This window comes from Marmota flaviventris, chromosome 5 (assembly GCF_047511675.1).
Source record: "Marmota flaviventris isolate mMarFla1 chromosome 5, mMarFla1.hap1, whole genome shotgun sequence".
NCBI lineage: Eukaryota > Metazoa > Chordata > Mammalia > Rodentia > Sciuridae > Marmota > Marmota flaviventris.
In genome coordinates, this window is record NC_092502.1 from 30,748,900 (window position 1) to 30,765,939 (window position 17,040).

General features: G+C 45.1%; 1 protein-coding gene across 1 annotated transcript in view; it reads left to right on the plus strand.

Annotated features, from left to right (window-relative positions):
- The window catches only part of Col23a1 (collagen type XXIII alpha 1 chain), a 353,361-nt gene that overhangs the window by 179,178 nt on the left and 157,143 nt on the right, over positions 1-17,040 (plus strand). The gene's annotated exons all lie outside the window — the stretch shown is intronic.

Below are 17,040 nucleotides of genomic sequence, written 5' to 3' on the forward strand. Positions count from 1 at the left end.
AATTTGAGCAGAGGAGGGGTGATGGAACTCTTCTGTATCTTGATTGTCATAATGATCACATGACTATTCTTTTATCCAAATGCAAAGAACCGTATACCAAAAAGAATGAATTTTCCTCCGTGCAAATTTAAAAATGATTTTGTAAAAAGATAGAGATGCTCCAGCTGGGCTCTGACTGTATTTGCTGGTTCATTCATTTAGCCAACAAATATTTATTAATTCCACCTGTGTGCCAGGCACAGCGCCAGGAATCGAGTCCCCAGAACCCTAGGGATAGACATGGGGTGGATCTCGAGACAGATGAGCTGGAGGAAATGAGAACCGTGTGGCCATAGTTATAATTGAGATAAAAATCATGTCAGTAAGTTTTCCCTTGGAGACTATCTCTGAAATCTGGTGGCTCTGGATGCTTTAATATCTTGTCAAGTGATTTTTTAGTTAAATATTAAATATGTTTGCACAGCAGTCCCTCACCCCTGCCTCCTTGGGTCTGCGTCCCTTTGATGCTCTGTTTTTTGGTTTTTTTTTTTTTTTTAACATCCTTAGTTTTTGGTTTTGGTTTTGTTTTGCCTGTTTGCTTTGTTGCCCTGCCCCTATGCCTTGAGGGGCGGGGGATGTTTTAAAACAAAGAAAGCAGCTCACATTTGGGGGGCTTTTAGTGAATTTCCTTTGCCTCCCCCAGAGCAGGGGCTGGAGGAGACCCCCATGGAGGGTCTCATCCCCCCAGGCCCCAGTATTCAACCTGCTGTCAGCTGTTTCCTCCCATATTCCCAGTGAATGAGCTAAAAGAGATGGTTCCATCATTAAAAAAAAAAAAAGTTTGGCTTTGAATAAAAAAATAAAATAGGGAAAACATTGACCCCATATACTTGAAATTCTTGGGCTGGGTTAGCTTCAGACATGGCTGATCACGTGGCTAATTAGCTTTATCAGGATCCTCTGTCTCTTTCTCTCCCTCTCCCTTCTGAAGTCCTGGCTACCCCTTGGACACCTGAACCTTCCTCCTCTGTGCCCACCACTCACAGCTGCAGCTCCTCGGGATGTGAGAGATAAGGCAACAGACACCAGAGCCCAGCAACGCTGACCTTCTGCTTAGAAACACCACCCTCTATGTCAGTCATTTTACTCTCGTTATTTTTCTTGTGAAAAGCATTTTCACTTCTGTGTTCATCAGCTCTGCACAGCTGTAATGCAATACCCAAGATAATTGACTTCCAAAGAGAAAAGGTTTATTTTGGCTTATGGTTCTGGCAGTTCCAATCCATGATCAGTGGGGTCCTGTGACCCTAGGGTGGTCCATCACGGTAAGGAGTGAGCGGTAGAACAAAGCGGCTCACCTCCTAATCAGAAAGCAAAGCAGAAGAAACAGGAAGAAGAAGAGACTAGAGTCCCACGGTCCCCTCCATGATAATGCCTCCAGGGACCTAAGGTCCTCCTCACTTCTTGAGGGTTCTACCACCTCTCAGTAGCGCCACCCTGAGGACAAAGTCTTTAACACTTGGGCTTTGGGGAGACACTTATACTACCGACATCAATTTGCCTCCTATTGTTTACATTTGTCATTTATAATGATCATCCCAACATTGCCCAACGAGGACAGTGGCCTGATGAGCGTGGACAGACCATAGCGTCAGAGGTGGATGTATCTGATCTTACCAAGGGCCGTTTAGCTGTCACGGTTTCTGTGTTGTGATAACTCTGGCTTCTCACAGGTACTGAATTGTCACCGCACTTAAGATTATGTTTTTGCTCCTGCTACATAAGTCTGATTTATTGCAGCCTTAAATCCTTAAATCCCTGTGCAACTTCAAACCTTCAAGACCCCTTCAGTGACAGCCCCTGGGCTGAAGTCCAAGCTCCAAACACAGCCCTATCTCTTACTTGTGTTCACCTGCTTGGACCGTGCTGGCTCTGGCCAGTGGCTTTGTCCAGGCCTTGCCCTCCTCCTGAAATGCCCTTCTTCATGAACTTCCTGATAACCATCTCCTCCTTCCAGACCCCACCCAGGGGTCTCAGATCAATTGAACAATTTTGCCCTGCGGGTCAAATTCTTCAACTGTGGGATCTGTCCTCGTAGAGCTATACTAAAATTTATTAAAAATCTGTTGTGATCAACCCCTGCAGGTCAAATTTGAATTTTTTTTCTTTAGTGGTTCTATTTTTAAGAATGTTTGCAGTTCACCTCTCCCTGTGGACAGATGTTTATTTCAAGAAACACTGCAGCCTAGGATTGTTGACACTTCAAAATTTACTGCCTATTTTGAAACACGTAGCTCTGCCTCGTCCGACCATTCGTGGGCTGTATCTAATAACAGTCAGCCTCTCTTTGGTTCCCAACCTGCTCAGCCTAACCATAGTGATGCCAATGTGCATAAGGCATCCATCAAGACACATTGGAACAAATGTGAGCAAAGCACAAGCCTACAAGGAGTTCAGCACATCATGTTGGCTCATATTTAATCAAATTTATGTGACACTATCAATTTGGAAAGAATGTTTTCAATTGCCTTTGCGTATACCAATCAGTACAATTTTCTGTTAACGAATAAGATGTTTCCTTTCCCTTCATATATTAGAATAGTTTCCCTGGCAACTAATGTGATGCTCCAAATTTCTATTTTAGTGTGTTTTAGAATAGATAGGCAGAGACACAAACTATTTAATTGTTCCAGGGTCTCTTCCTCTGTGAAATCCTCCCTGCCCACCTGGTGGGGCCAGGTCCTCCGTCCTAAGACCCCCTGGAGACTTGATCTCAGCTACTTCATGCTTGTATCTGACCCACTACAGCACACTTGACCACATCTGCCTCCGTCCACAGTTCCTGATTTTATCTGCAGGACCAAATAAAAAAGCATTTATTCAATTAAACTGAAGGCAGAAGGCTGGGAGTGTATTTTAGTGTAGAATGCTTGCCTAGAATGTTTGAAGTTCTGGGTTTGATCTCTAGCAAAGAGGAAGGGTTGGGGGGGAGAAAGAGAAAAAAGGAAAGAAAGACCCAAGAAGAAAAAATACTCACATTTTCAGTCCAGGGAACGTTTTAGTCTCAAGAGCTATAACTTTGAGCCTAAAACTTCTCCCCTAAGCTCCCAGCAGCCAGAGTAATGATCATCAGTGGGTCCCCTTTGTCCCCATGGGGTATTATGGGACCAAGCTCAAGGTGTCCCAATCCCTGTGTGCATCAGAAGATGCTCCAAGTCCAGGTTCCTGAACTTCACTCCTGGGGAGTCTCCTTCAGCAGGTCTGGGATGGGACTCAGGAATCAGCACTTCCTAATCTGCCCCTGGTCATGGTGCTGCCTGACCTGGTGTGGCCCCAGAGCCTGAGGACTCCGTGTACACCAACATGGTCACACGACTTCATTTAATGTTCATTTCCAGTGACTACTATAACAAATTACCACACACTTGGTGACTTGAAACAGCAGAGTCATTTCCTTATTGTTCTGGAGGTCAGAAGTCCAAAATGGGTCTTACAAGGGAAGGAGTGGGGGACTAGTGTCTAAGTGGCTTCAGGGCTGGTTCCTTCTGGCCTTTCCCAGCTTGTAGAGGCTGCTGCATTCCTTGGCTTGCAGCCAGGTCACTTCAGACTCCCCGTAGTCTTCACCTCACCTCCTCTGACCTACTGTCCTTGTTCAAAAGGACCCACTACACTACATAAAAAGGACCCATTACACTGGGCCCACCTGGATGAGCAGGGTCATCTCCCCATCTCAAGGTCCTTAATTTAATCACATCAGCAAAATTCCTTTTGCCATATGTGTTAGTTTCCTGTGGCTACAACAGTATGGCCAGGCGCAACTTACTGCCAGGATTTTGTTCCAGAAATGTGTCATTAGATGATGTCATCATCTCAAGAACATCATAGGGTGTATTGACAAACTGGGAAGGCTATGATGTCAACAGAGCAATATCTTTTTCTTTTAGCAGTTCTGGAAATTGAACCCAGGGGCACTCTACCACTGAGTCACATCCCCAACCCTTTTTATTTTTTGTTTTGAGTCTCACTAAGTTGCCCATACTGGCCTCAAACTTGAATCCTCCTGCCTCAGCCTCCCCAGTAGGTGATATAATCTTATGGGACAACCGTCATATATGTGGTCTGTCATTGACTAAAATTTATTATGTGGCAATGAGCCAATACCACAAACTGGGGTAGCTTAAACAACAGAAATCTTTCAGTTCTGTAAATCAAAAGTCCACAATCAGTGTGTTGGTCTGGGCACACAGGCTCCCTTCAAAGCCTCTAGAGGAGACTCCTTCCTCACCTTGTTCAGCTGTCCTTGGTGTGCCTTGGTTTGCAGGTGCATTACTTCTGGTTCTGCCCTCTTCCCTCTGTGGCGTCTTGCGTCCTCTCCTTTTTTTTTTTTTTTTTTTTTTAAATAAGGGCACCAGTCCTCTTGCATTTAGTGCCCACTCTGATGCACCATGATCTCATCTTAACTAATTATACCGACAAAGGCCCTATTTCCAAGTTAAATCACATTCTGAGTTTCCGGGTGGATGGGAATTTTGGATGATGCCATGGAACTCAGGATGCCATAGAAGGTAACATCGTCACAGGTTCTAGGCTTCAGGACACGGAAACCTCTGGGGATCATTATTCTGCCTACCATACTGATCATCCTACAATTAGATTGGGCAGATAGTTAAACCCCCTTCATAGTCAAGGAAACAAAGATGGTAGTGCGGGGGACACCCACTTGTCCCGTGCAATCAGAGCCCCAGCATAGCTGCAGCCCCGACCTGCTTCATCAGCAAGTCGATGCCCTGCAACCACACTAACAGGCAAAAGGGGTGAGTGCCCTGTGTGCATAGGCAGAGAGGGGAGGAAGGGAGTGAGATTTATTGAGCCCTCCTTTATTCCATTTAGTGTGTCATCCTATTTAATTCCTACAAACAGTTCTGAAGGGTCCATACATTAGTTCCATTTTACAGATGAGAAAACTGAGCCACAGAGACATTCCTGGTTCATGGCTTAGGAATAGCCAAGCTGGGGCTTGAACTTGAGTCTGCCACACTCCAGGCCTGTGGGTGGCCCTGCCAGCCTGGCTATGATTTGCGGAGGCTCTACTCACCCCTTCCTGGGGACAACATGCACGACCTAGTGCAAAACAGGGCAGCCCAGCAGCCTGTGAGCTCCAGGGCAGGCTGCATCCCAGAAGGCCTCTGCCTGTGCGACAGGTGGCCCCTTGGTGCCGAATCTTTGACGTTGGCTCAATGAACACCAGGGAAGCCCCAGATGCTCAGCTGTCGTGCTCCTTTGAAGTTCATGCCAAATAGTCTTGGGCCAGAGCCCAGAGTGCTGGCCAGTGACAGGAACATGTCACAGAACATGGACATTGAGAGAGTCACTTAACCTGACTTCAGCTAACTAATTCCCCTCAGCCTTGTCATTCTGACCCTGCTCTGACCCGCTTATAACCTTGGGTGTCACTTTGTGTCTCTGGGTCTCAGTTTCCCTGTTTGTAGCTAGAGGGGTTGATAAGACAGCAATCCCTCTCCATGTCAGGATGGCCACAGGAAGCAGGCATCTGGACTTGGGGAAAGAAACACTAGTTCATTTGCTATTTGTCCAGTGATAGGAACCCTCAAGCCACATGGTCCTTTGAGCAGCCCCAGACTCCATGCTTAGGCCAAAACATTGTGTGTTTTGAAACGAACTAAATTCTTCAAGCAGGGGGAAAAAAAAACCAGTGCTATTAACACAAGTGTGTCCATTGAAGATCCTTGGGGAGCAAGACAGAGAAAGGCTGTCTTCAGCACTCCTGGGTTGGGGGAACAGATCCACCTTGAAGCATAGTAAGTTCCCTCCAGCTCAGAGTGGCTCCAAGTTGAGAACTCATGGTCAATTCACCAGGCAGGAAACAGGCATCGTTCTGTGCCAGTATCTGGGTTGAGCATCCGGCCACGGGGGTCATTCAGGCCTCTAAACCGGGCTTGACCTCGGGAAGCTCCAGGCCTCACAATGCAGCCAGACAGGGGCACCATGTTCCATGTCAAAGCCTTGGGCTTCCCCTGTCTGTCCCAGTCTGTGAGATATTATTATCCTTTGTCTTGGTCTGTTCTCTGTTGATATCACAAAATACCCAAGACTGGGTAACTTGAAGAATAGAGTTTTCTTGGCTCACAGCTCTAGAGGCTGGGAAGTCCAGAGCATGGCTGGCAACTGCTTGGGTACATCGGGTGCAGCCCTTCTTGCTGTGTGATAACATGACAAAGGGCATCACATGGCAAGACCATGCTCAAGTCTCTTTCCTCTCCTTATAAAGCCACTAATGCCATCACAGGGGCCTCACCCTCATTACCTCATCCAATCCTAACTACATTACCTTCCAGAGGCCCCGCCTCCAAATGCCATTAACATTTGAACCTGAGGATTAGATTTCAACATGGTGGAGACAATCATTCCAACCATAGCATCCTTCAAAGACTTTACCCCCACTCCTCCTCCTTCCTGGAGCTTCCTGTTCCTCCCGCCCTCCCAGGTCTTGTCTGGGTGTTGGCAGTCTGAGGTCACATTCAGCACCTGATGGGACAAAGGAGTGATGTTCTGTCCTTCCTTTTAGGGCCAACTGTGTTGGGCAGGGTGGTGGTGGGTCCTCTCCCCTCCCTGGCACCCTGGTATATTTATTGAAAAGAGGAAAGAGAGTCTTGATGGATGGTTTTTATCCATCACTTCCCTGTGCATTTGAGCCCTTCTCGTGCCATCTGATTAGCATGAGCGCATTTTTTTCTTAAATGATAAAATTTACAGTTTTCATCACTTTTAAGGGTACAGTTCAATGGTGTTAGTGTATTCGCATTTAGGCAGCCATCACTGCCAACCATCTCCAGAACATTTTCCTCTTCCTAAATGGAGACTCTCTACTCATTAAACATGAACTTCCCATCCTTTTTACCTCTCGGGCTCTGGAAGTCACTATTCTACTTTCTGTCTCTGATTTTGACGACTCTAGATTCCTCATGTAAGTGAACTTAGACACCATTTTTCAACAGTTGTCCATGTATGACTTGCTTATTCGGTTTAGCATACTGTCCTCAAGGCCCATCCATATTGCTATATGTGTGTGTCAGGATGTCCTTTTTTCTTTTGGTACCAGGGATTGAGCCCAGGGGAGCTTAACCACTGAGCCACATCCTCAGCTCTTTTATTTCTTACTTTGAGACAGGGTCTCTCTAAGTTGCTTAGGGCCTCATACTAAGTTGCTAAGGCTGGCTCTGAACTTGCAATCCTCCTGCTTCAGCCTTCTGACTCTCTGGTATTGCAGGTGTGCACCACCATACATTTTACTAAGAATGTCCTTTCTTGATAAAGCTGAATCATACCCCATGCCTGGGCCATCTCTCAAGTCAAATGTTCTGTTTTGTTTCTTGTGGTGCTGGGGATGGAACCCAGGGTCTTGTGCATGCCAGGAAAATATGCTCTACTACTGAGCTTCATCCTCAGCCCAAGCCAAATACTTTATGCACATTCAAGGAGTCATTTAACCAAACAACAATATACAGTTTGGAGTTTGAAGATCTAAGTTTGAACTGCTTTTCTGCCCATAGCTGCTGAGGATTTTGTCCTCTCTGAGCCTTTCTGCAAAATGTAGATACCTCCACAGGTCCTGTTGAGCATCCAATGAGATGAAAGAGGGTGAAAAAGTGGAGAACATTCTATGCAGTGAGAGGAATTACAGTAATAGGGTATTGCTCTTAGATTTCTCAGAAGTGTCTTGTCTTGTTCCTAGACATTGCTAACAGTCTTAACGTGAATCTTTTTTTTTTTTCTTTTCTTTTTTCACATGGACACAACTCTGGTTCTTGCTCTCCCTGGGGCCTTCTCTTCTTATGTGGCATTTTCTACTGAACCAACAACCTTCAGGTAACAATATGGCTTTTTATGGGAAGGGTCTCATTAATACATTTGCAAGTGGTAAGAAGCCAAGCTGGCTTCTGGTATGAAAGTGACACATCTTAGAGGTTGATTTTAGACTAAAAGGGGAGCAGGTTGGAGGAGAGTCAGGGCTGAGGGCCTCTACCACACTGTCATCCTATGCTGGGACACCTGCACCACGGAGTGTACATAGGGAGAGGCTTTGGCTGGAGTAGCCTTCCAGGTATGCTCCTGGGTGGGCTGTGCCCATTTACTCTCTCAACCTTGGCTGGCATATTGATTGACAGCTCCTCTATGCAGCTGATTATAAGCCTTACCATTTGGTAGCATCTTGACTTTTGATTTGGATGCCTTTACACAGACCAAGGCCACAGTGCTTTGCACTGGGCTGGGCTTCAGTGTATTCAATTAATACAGATTGAATATCCTTTATCTAAAATTTTCAGGACAAGAAGTGTTAAGGATTTTGGAATATTCTTCAGATTTTTAAAATATATGCATATACATATATATATATATATATATATATATATATATATACACATATGTACATGTGTATGTGTGTGTATATATATGAGATATATACATATATAAATGAGATATCTTGGGGATGTGAATCAAATCTAAACACAAAATTCAAGGTTTCATATACACCTTATCCACACAACTGAAGGTAATTTTATATAATGTTTTAGTGCACCTACATTTTGATGTTTGAACCATCACATGAAGTCAGGTGTGGAATTTTCCAACTGGAACATCATGTCAGTGCTCAAAAAGTTTCAGATTTTGGAGCATTTCAGATTTGGGATTTTCAGATTAAGGATGTACAACCTGTATTACATTAGTTCTTTGAGACTTCCATAATGTTTTTGGTTTATTGTTTTTGTTTTTCCAAAAACTTGCTCATTTGGGGCAGGAAACATAAAAATTAAGGTTGGGGTGGCCTTCTTGAATAAATGGAGAAACCAAGTGACCAAGCCCAGGTGCCCAATTCCTGATCCCCATGCAAGTGTCTTGTGCCCAGACATCTCCGTGGACCAGCTACCCCTCCCTGGGAACAGTCATTCCAGTGCCACAACTTGGCATTTGTTGTCTTATTGGATGAGTGATCTTGTGCCAAGACAGGTGGAAGGGGAGGTGATGTGCCCATTAGATGCATGAGGATCAGGACAGGGGTCCCAAGCTGGGTGGTGGTTTTTCCTCATGTATTCGGGGAGCCATCCTGAACTGCTTGTCTAAATGAGCATCCTCTAAGGTGTCACCCTGGTGCTCTGGCATCTTATGACGTATGTCACAGTAAGAAGGCAGACTGACAGTTCCTATTCATTAGTGCTTCTGCCTGAATAAAAATATTGTTCATGTCCTGACAATCACCGGGCATTTCTACTGGTGGTGTGGGCTTGTGTGTAGTCCTGTTTGGATGTGTACTTTTTATTTTGGAAGATGTGTCCTACAGATACAGTTTCTTTCATATTTTAAAAGAAAAGATGGAAATGCAGTGCCCATGTGCTTAGAAAGATAGATGATAAGTGTGCTCTGAGAATCCTGAGGGGCTGAACAGGATGCCAATAAATGCTAGCTCAGCCATTCGGATTGTTTTTGTTCTGCAACAGTCTAATTATGACATAATTCACTTACTATACAGTTCATGCATTTCAAGTGTACATTTCTAAGGCTTTTAGTATGCTCATGGAGTTGTGCAACCTCACTACAGCCGATTTACAACAATTCCTCAATCCACAAAAACCCCACAACCACTAATAGTCACCCTTTATTTCCCCTTCAAAACACCAGTCCTGGGCAACAGATCTGCTTTCTGTATCTATAGATTTTCCTTTTCTGGTCCTTTCCTACAAATGGAACCATACTAACATGTTCTTTAGTGTTGGGCTTTTTCTAATCAGCATAAAAGACTTTTGTTTTTGCAAATATTCCATTATATGGATCTATCATATTTTATTTATCCATTCATCAGGTAGTAGACATTGGGCTATTTCCATTTGGGAGATTTTATGAATATCTTGCTGTGACGATCTGAGTGCAAGTTTTTGTGTGAATATGTGATTCACTTTTCTTGAGTCAATACCTTAGCAGTGGAATTATGGGGTCAGATAGCAGTCTAGATTTAACTACTTGAGGAACTGCCAGAGTGGCTTCCAAAGCTTCAGTGCCATTGGCAATGCGTAAGAGTTCTAGTGGCTCCTCAGCCTCCCCAGCATTCTTTATCGTCTGTCACTTGGGCTCTAGCCATCCTTGTAGTTGTGAAATTGGTGCCTTGTTAAGGTTGTAGTTGTGCTTTCCTGATGGCTAATGCACTGCAAGTCTTCTCATGTGTTAATTTGCTCTAAGTTTATCTTCTCTGGGAAATGTCTATTCAGATCCTCAGCCTGTTTTTTAATTGAATTATTTGTCTTTTTAATATTGAGTTGTAAGAGCCCCCTATATATTTCAAATGCAAGTCCCCTATCAGATATGTGATGTGCAAATATTTTTTTTCCATTCTGTGGCATATCCTTCAATTTTTCCTAATGGTATCATTTAAAGCACGATTTTTTATTTGTTCGTTACATAAAGTCCAGTTTATCTGTTCTTTCTTTGCTTGCTTGTATTTGGGTGTCATAGCTGAGAAACGATTGCTTAATCCAAGAATGATGAAGATTTGCACCTGTCTTCTATGAAGAGTTTTATCGTTTTAACCCTTTCTTTTCTTTGCAGTACTGGGGATTGAAACCAAGGCCTTGTGCATGCTAAAAAAAAAAAAAAAAAAAAAAAAGTACTCTACCACTGAGCTACATCCAGTCCTCATTCTAACTCTTGAGATCCTTGTTCCATTTTTTTTCTATATTGTTTCTTTGCCTTTCTCCATTTTGAGTTGGTTTCTACGTATAAAACCATATGTGTGAGGAAGGAGTCCAGCTTCATTCTTCTGTATGGGAATATCCAGTCGTTCCTGCACCATTTGTAAAAGGCTGTTTTCCTCCCAATGGATTAGCTTGGTGCCCTCATTGGAACAGACAGGGTTTAAGAACCTTCTCGGGTGCAGGACAGCACCTACCATGATACGGCCCTCAGGTAGCCGAGGTGCTCACAGTATTAGGAGGCTTGGAAAGTCCTTCTGTTGAGCTTTCTCTGTCCCATGTTGTCCTGGGCACTCTGAGGTGGGAATGGGATGAGGGGTCTCTGGTGAAGGCTTTGGGAGGGCAGTTGGTCAGTATGGACAACATCCACTTTTCCTTTGCTGGCCACCCCTATGTGCTGCACTGAGCCTGAAGGACACAGCGAGGACCTGTTGTGTGCTACCTACCTCACTGCTCTTCACTGCCTTCCTCAAGATGGTCACAGCTAAACTGACCCCGTGTCTCACATCATCGAGACAGTCCCAATGTACGCCTGTTCTTCCCACATACTTATTAACCTACCTCTTGTTCTTTTAAAATGCCCCGGATGACCAGTTATATGATCACCCTATATAGTAGGAAGGTCTGTGGACCCCAAAACATGTACCCTGAATATCCAAGGCCACCTTTTGTGTCCTTCAGGAGCATTAATAAGGACAATTGAAGTTTCACAACAGAGTTCTCAGCAGACGCAGTTTGGATCCCACAAATCATGAGCATGGCCGCTGGCAGGACACACAGCTGCTGCTGACTGGGTCACTGGTCCCCTTGCAGCTGATAAGCCTTCTTCTAAGCCTCTGAGATTAGCAGTTAAAAAAGAGTTTACCAGTGTCCTGGAGGGCCAGCCTGGTTCCACTTCAGAAAGGGCTAGGAGAGCTGGATGTGGCTACCCTTACCATGCCACCCATGTATACCCATCCCCTAATTTGAGAATGTGATTGGCTTTATTGATTCACACCCCCTCTCTTGGTCTGTTTTCTGTTGCTATGAGTGAATATCATAGACTAGGTAATTTATAAAGAAGAAAGGTTTGTGTAACCCATAGTACTGGAGGCTGGGAAATCCAAGAGTATGGTGCCAGCCTCTGGTGAGGGCCTTCTTGCTGCATCATAACATGGCAGAGGGCATCACATAGGGAGAACAAATGTGCTAGCTCAGGCCACTTCTCTTCTTATAAAGCTACTAATCATCATAGGGACCCCACCCTCATGACCTCATCTAATTCTAAATATTTCCCAAAGGTCCCAACTCCAAACCCCACCAATATAGGAAATTTAGTCATATTCAAATTTAGTCATCTCATTTGGTATTAAGTAGGGGCAACCAAATCTCCACATTAATTTAAAATGAACATGGAAGACATTACATCACAGCACATCCCATGTGAACATCTGACCCCCTGAGCCAGGTCTGCAGTTTTCATACAGAAATGCAAACTGAAGAATCATATTGACTACATGGAAGTGTTGTCTTTTCCCTGACTCTTTGTGTAGCTGTCACCTGGAAGGAAGAGAGTATGGAAAAATCCCCCCCAAACACACAGAGAAAGGGAACAAGAGAGGGCTTCCTGGAGGTGGTGTCCAGGAGGCTGTGTTGGAAGGAAGGTGGGACTTTGCTGGCTATAGGAAGAGAGCAAGGGTTTCCAAACAGAAGAAACTTCATAAAACAATATAGTGGGGCCCTGGGAGCATGGCCACCAGGCTTGGGGAATGAGTCAAAGCCAGAGTAGGAAGGCTTGGATTGCTTTGATAAGAAAAGTGAATCTTAGCCTTTAGATCCCCAAAGCAGTGTCACTAGAGCACCTGATTCATGAGATACCTGGGAAACCTCATTTGCATTTCTCCCCAACCCCAACCCTGGAGAGTTGTAAGGAGTATTAACATATTAGAGGCCCTGTGAAGTCCTGCAATAAAAGCCCTTTTTTCTACTTTTTTTAAATTTTTAATTGACACATAGTTGTAAAGATCTGTGGGGAGATATATATCTCCACACACACACACATATCTATATCACACACACATACACACACACACATATATATACATACACACACTACATATATATATATATAGTGTGTGTATAAATATACATACATTGTACTGAGTTTATACCTACATGCACTTTTGACTCTAGATTACTCAGGGCGTTCCTTAAACAATCCTATAGCCTATGTGTTGTGAGAGAAGCACAGCTTAGGCACTAGGGAGCCACAGGAGGCTTTAGAGCAAGGGAGTAACAGGGTCAGATGCCAGTGACAGGGGGTGGGATGGCTGGCCCTTGCTAGGGGGAAGAGACCATTGGGTGAAGTGGTCACTGACTAAATCAGAGGATCCATCTCAGCGGCTACCTGCATGTCTGTGAAGCCTTAGCACAATCACCAGAGGAGGAAGGATTTGACCACAGAGACGGGGACAGAGAGAAGACAGTGGCTGCCTATATCGGCTGTGCTGAGGCTGCAACCTGAGCCGCCTAGCTGTCAGCAGCTGGGGTCCCCTGGGTTCTTCAAGGACCTGGAAAGAGCAGCCAAAGGGCTTCTCACTGGCAGCTTGTGCTTGTGTTCAGCAAGCACAAGTCCCCTGTCCTGAGCTGTTCCCCTGGGGGCCCCAGAGGACGCCCCTCCTCACCTCAATTCCAGCCCCTCAGTTCTTAAGCAGAACAGAAAACTGGATCTCCCATGGAATTGTGAGAGCTGGCACTAAGAACACTTCCTCAACTTTTTTAGGGTCTTGAAGGACTTTTTTTTTTTTTAATTATGGTAAAAATACTCATAACATAAATTTACCATCTTAACTTTTAAGATTTATTTTTTTTTATTTTAGGCATGGCCAGGGATTGAACCCAGGGTTTCACACATGCTAAGCCCACACTCTACCACGGAGCTCCATATTTAGCCCATTTTTTAAAATTTTTAATTGACACATAATACTGGTACCGATTTGGTGTGGGGTACAGTACGATACTTCAAGCCATGTTTACAATGCGTAGTGATTAAATCAGGATGATTAGCACTTCTATCTCCTTAAACATTTCTCATTCCCCTGTGTTGGGAACCTTTGAACTCCGCTCTTCAAGTTCCTAATAAAATCCATAATAAATTGTGAACTGTGCTCCCCTGCTGCGCTCAGAACAACGAGCTTGTCTTGTCTTCTGGTGTTTCTTGAAATTTAACCTGGCCTGCTTGTTGGCAGAAGGCTCACATGATTCATTCGGGAGAGTCTTTGAAATTATCTATAAAAGGTTTCAGGCCAGAGAGCAGCTGGGACTCAGAGGCAGGGAACTTTCTGTCCATAACTTAAGGTTCACACTGCAGAGATGAACAGAATGGAGGATTGGTGTGGGTGGGTGGCCGTGCTCCCACTTGGCCATTTTACTGCTCTTACTATTGGTGATGCTGGTCGACACTTCTCTAACTGTGAAGTCTTAGGAGAAGGCTTGCAGTTAGATTGTTTTCAGTTCCTCATTTTCTAGCCCCCCCCTTTTTTTTTTTGAAGAGCTGGGGGTTGAATCCAGGACCTGGAACATACTAGGCAAGTGCTCTGCCACTGAGTCTTGTGCCAGCCAGCATTTCCTGCAAGACGACAAGGGCTTTCAAAGACCCTCTTCCTCCCAGGATGCAAACACAGGGAAAGACAGAAATGGAAAACTGCTAAACTGGCCCAGAGATGGTGCAGAGCTGGAACAGTCCCACACCATTGGTGGGGCAAACTCAGATTCACTCATTTGTTCATTTATTCACTGATTCATTGTCTGTTTTTCTCTCATGTTCTTTGACCTTTTCTTTGTATTCATGTTGGGGATAAAAGATAAATGGTCTCAGGCCTCCAGGAGTTATTGGTCCAGGGTAGAGGCTGATAGCTAAACTCTCAAGGCTGTCCACTGGGAAGAGTAACATGGAAGAGCTCTGTCCATCCGGCACTGAGATGAAGCAGACTGTTCCTGACCCAGTCTAAGGAGGTCATGGGCAGTAGACAGACAGGGATATGAACACCCAGTGGGCAGGTTTTGGGAAGAGTGCCCAAGATGCTGGGATCTGCATGTGCAAATGCGTGAAGGCTTGTCTTAGCACTGAGTCTTGGAACCAGAAATTGAAATTTATCATTTTGGTTTTAAGAAATGGGTCTCACTCTGTTGCCCGGGCTGGCCCTGAACTCCTGGGCTCAAGGCAATCCTTGACCTCAGACTACGATTGTGCACCAACTCAGACCTTAGCATTTGAAGAGCTCATGGGAGGAGATGAGGCAGAGAAGTGGGGGAGGGGGGGTCCAGGTCCAAGGAACCAGGGTCTTCATCACCAGACTAAAGAGTATGGCTCTTCTCTGGGAGGCTGTATGTGAGGAACCATGGAAGTTTCTCAGGACATTGTGAGCTGTCAGCACCAAGATACACAGAAAGGGAGAGAAAAGAGGGGCTGGGGGCTGATGTGGGTCTCAGAGAGGGTTAGAAAAAGCTGCCGAGGTGACAGAAGAAGCAAGGGGAGGGGCCAGAGTATAAGGAAGTCGGACAGCAAGAGGGGAAGGCCAGAGGTGATGTGGAGGACAGTAAAGGTGGATATTTATTGCACCTATTTTAATAGTAAATAACAGAAGCCGCACAAATGTCTGATGATAAGGGGGAATGGCCAAGGAAATTATCAGACATCAACGTAGTGACATAGGGTGGAGTCATTAAACATAATGGTGCTGAGCATGGTGGTGCCTCCCTGTAATCCCAGCAACTCCAGGGGCTGAAGTAGGAGGATCAAGTTCAAGGTCGACTTCAGCAACTTAGACCACGTCTCAAAATATAAAATAAAAAGGACTGGGGATGTGGCTCTGTGGTTAAGCACCTTGTGTTCAATCTCTGGTCAAAAAATAAAAATAATAATAATAATAATAATAATAATAATAATGGCAAAGCAAGGCTGTCTGGCCCACAGCCATAAGGAGTGTGTATCTGGCCATCTCCTGGGCATTCCCACAGCCCAGGACCAAGCATGGCCCTTTCTGCTCTTAGAGCCCACATGCCCCTGCAAATCCTTCCACTGACTGTGCAGGGTTGGAGTACTGTTAATATGTCCCTCCTGCAGGTCCTGGGAACTGTGTGGATGGAGAGTCTAAGGAGAAAAGCAGATCCCCACTTCATCAGACATCATCTCTCCACATATACCCATTCGTTTTCATGTCAACAGGCTAGAAGCAAATGTCCAAAAATGGAAATATTTGTGTTAGGTGGTGGGTGTCTTATTCTTAAAATTTCCTGGAATAGTGTTTTGCCTTTTTAATAATGATACTGAAAAAACACACCCCCACACACGGAGCCCTGGTTGGGCACAAGTGGTGTACTATGCCCTGCAATGCAAGCTTTCATTTTTCCAGCTGCCAATTAATGCAGCTATGAACTTATAAATTCCCAACACCCTGCTTTCTTCTGCTTTGATACGAGATAGTCAGGACACATGATTTTCATTTCTCAAGAAATGTCAGGCTGGTTGGTAAAATACTGGACACAATTCAGGCTAAAATAAATATGTCTCTTGAAAATCCTGGCAGCTGACTCAGGAGATTTCTGGTCCCAGAGGTCCTGGTTTTATCACCTTCGACGGTGCATGTGGGCATACCCAGCTCTGGCCTCCAGGGAGTGGCTCTGTTGGATTTAGTTTTCCCTCCGTCAATTCGCTCTCTGAACCCAGGTGTGAGTCAACATCCTATCCAAGATGTGGTGACAGATTATTTACTTAGCGTTCACAGACAGCAAATCACCCATTTCTGGAAAGGTCCAGGGGAAGGACACAAGTAACTTCCTAATGTGAACATCACCAGAGTAGCAGGGAGAAAAGTGGCCATCTGGGCTCCGTGCCCATCCACCTATAGGGAGGAAGTGAGCAAGGAGCCTTGTGTTGTCTGGGGCTAAGCTGGGCTCATGTCCTGGGAGAAGTAAGGGACGAGGAAACTGAGTCAGGACCTAGCACAAGTATTTCAATTTTTGGACATTTGCTTCCAGCAGTTGGCATGAAGATGCGTGGGCATGTGTGGAGGGGTGCACCCATGCCCCTGACAGGGAAGTGTAAGCCGCATAGAGGGATCCCTTCACCTCCCTGCCCATCCAGAAGAAGGATCAGAGGTCACATGGCTCCAGGAGCAAAAGGACTGTGCCTCTGTTCTGACTGAAAGCCCCAAATGACGGCAATACCCACACTCCCTATGACAAGACCCACTGGTATGAAGATCTCCAAGGATGTCCCCCCACCCAGTACTTGTTCCCCCAGCTGTGTGACAGCACAAGT